Source organism: Carettochelys insculpta, unplaced genomic scaffold, assembly GCF_033958435.1.
Source record: "Carettochelys insculpta isolate YL-2023 unplaced genomic scaffold, ASM3395843v1 scaffold_0068, whole genome shotgun sequence".
In the NCBI taxonomy this organism is placed as follows: domain Eukaryota; kingdom Metazoa; phylum Chordata; order Testudines; family Carettochelyidae; genus Carettochelys; species Carettochelys insculpta.
Genome location: NW_027439105.1, coordinates 27,501 through 30,000, shown reverse-complemented (window position 1 = coordinate 30,000; position 2,500 = coordinate 27,501). Strand labels below are relative to the sequence as shown.

Here is a 2,500-nt window from a genome sequence, read left to right as displayed (position 1 = left end):
TTTTTCTCTGCCGCCTGGGACCGGGGTTGACCTGTTGTCCCTGCCGGACTTGGAAAATTTTTCTCTCCCGCCTGGGACCGGGGTTGACCTGTTGTCCCTGCCGGACTTAGAAATTTTTTCTCTGCCGCCTGGGACCGGGGTTGACCTGTTGTCCCTGCCGGACTTAGAAATTTTTTCTCTCCAGCCTGGGACCGGGGTTGACCTGTTGTCCCTGCCGGACTTAGAAAATTTTTCTCTGCCGCCTGGGACCGGGGTTGACCTGTTGTCCCTGCCGGACTTAGAAAATTTTTCTCTCCCGCTCGGAACCGGGGTTGACCTGTTGTCCCTGCCGGACTTAGAAAATTTTTCTCTCCCGCCTGGGACCGGGGTTGACCTGTTGTCCCTGCCGGACTTGGAGCCCCAGGAGGGGATCGGCCACCAGGTCAACCTCCGCTGAAAGCGGCCACGGTTTACCTGGTGCCCGGGGAGCGAATCGGACACCAGGTCAACCTCAGCTGAAGCGGCCGGGGTTGACCTGCTGTCCCTGCCGGACTTAGAAAATTTTTCTCTCCAGCCTGGGACCGGGGTTGACCTGTTGTCCCTGCCGGACTTTGAAATTTTTTCTCTCCCCGCCTGGGACCGGGGTTGACCTGCTGTCCCTGCCGGACTTGGAGCCCGAGGAGGGAATCGGCCACCAGGTCAACCTCCGCTGAAAGCGCCCACGGTTTACCTGGTGCCCGGGGAGCGAATCGGACACCAGGTCAACCTCTGCTAAAGCGCCCGAGGTTGACCTGGTGCCCGGGGAGCGAATCTGACACCAGGTCAACCTCTGCTAAAGCGCCAGAGGTTGACCTGGTGCCCGGGGAGCGAATCGGACACCAGGTCAACCTCTGCTAAAGCGGCCGGGGTTGACCTGCTGTCCCTGCCGGACTTAGAAAATTTTTCTCTCCAGCCTGGGACCGGGGTTGACCTGTTGTCCCTGCCGGACTTGGAGCCCGAGGAGGGGATCGGCCACCAGGTCAACCTCCGCTGAAAGCGGCCACGGTTTACCTGGTGCCCGGGGAGCGAATCGGACACCAGGTCAACCTCTGCTAAAGCGGCCGGGGTTGACCTGCTGTCCCTGCCGGACTTGGAGCCCGAGGAGGGGATCGGCCACCAGGTCAACCTCCGCTGAAAGCGGCCACGGTTTACCTGGTGCCCGGGGAGCGAATCGGACACCAGGTCAACCTCTGCTAAAGCGGCCGGGGTTGACCTGCTGTCCCTGCCGGACTTGGAGCCCCAGGAGGGGATCGGCCACCAGGTCAACCTCCGCTGAAAGCGGCCACGGTTTACCTGGTGCCCGGGGAGCGAATCGGACACCAGGTCAACCTCTGCTAAAGCGGCCGGGGTTCACCTGCTGTCCCTGCCGGACTTGGAGCCCGAGGAGGGGATCGGCCACCAGGTCAACCTCCGCTGAAAGCGGCCACGGTTTACCTGGTGCCCGGGGAGCGAATCGGACACCAGGTCAACCTCTGCTAAAGCGGCCGGGGTTGACCTGCTGTCCCTGCCGGACTTGGAGCCCCAGGAGGGGATCGGCCACCAGGTCAACCTCCGCTGAAAGCGGCCACGGTTTACCTGGTGCCCGGGGAGCGAATCGGACACCAGGTCAACCTCCGCTAAAGCGCCCGAGGTTGACCTGGTGCCCGGGGAGCGAATCGGACACCAGGTCAACCTCTGCTACGGCGGCCGGGGTTGACCTGCTGTCCCTGCCGGACTTGGAAAATTTCTCTCCCCGCCTCGGACCGGGGTTGACCTGCTGTCCCTACCGGACTTAGAACATTTTTCTCTCCCCGCCCCGGCCCGGGGGTTAACCTCGGGGCGCACAGCTTCCCGGGTCTGACGTGCACGTCCTGTCACCTCCCGGGCCCGGCGTCCTCGTCCTCCCTTCCCCTTGGGCCGGCTCGGAGGAAGTTTTCCCTCGGCCCGGCCTCCGGGTTAATTGTTTGGGCCCGGCTGACTGAGGCCAGGCTGCTGACGCTAAAGCCCGGGGAGGCGGGGGCCTACGGCCATACCGGACCGAATGCCCCCGATCTCGTCCGATCTCGGAAGGTAAACCGTCCCGGGCCTGGCTAGTACCTGGATGGGTGACCGCCTGGGAATCCCAGGTGCCGTAGGCAGCTTTTGGCCCCAGCGGGGGTAGAGCGGGGCGTGTGTCTGCCGTGCGGGAGCAGGGAAGCCGTGAGGCCAAGGCGGCGCGACGGTCCTGGGGGGCGCTGAGGCCTTTCCCTCTGCCTGCCTGCGTGTCGGGGGCGGGGGGGGCGGGCGAGGAAGCTTAGGCCCTCACCCGGTGCGGTGCGATGGCTTGGGTCGGGTCGGGGAGAGGGAAGAAAGCGTGTGTGGAGCGTTGGTGGGGCAGGTGTGTGTGTGGGAGTGCTGGGTGGGGCAGGCCGTTGAGGCGGTGGCGGTGGTGGTGTTTTTGGTGGGAGTGAGTTGGGGTCAGGTGGGTGTGGGGTCCCCCCCAGGGGGGGTGGATGGTCTGAGG

The 2,500-nt window shown here is 64.4% G+C and overlaps 1 non-coding gene across 1 annotated transcript; it reads left to right on the top strand.

Annotated features, from left to right (window-relative positions):
• Positions 1 to 2,016: 2,016 nt before the first annotated feature.
• On the top strand, positions 2,017 to 2,135 carry LOC142006458 (5S ribosomal RNA). Its single transcript, XR_012643530.1, has one exon. It is a non-coding gene; the product is annotated as a 5S ribosomal RNA (ribosomal RNA).
• Positions 2,136 to 2,500: the final 365 nt, after the last annotated feature.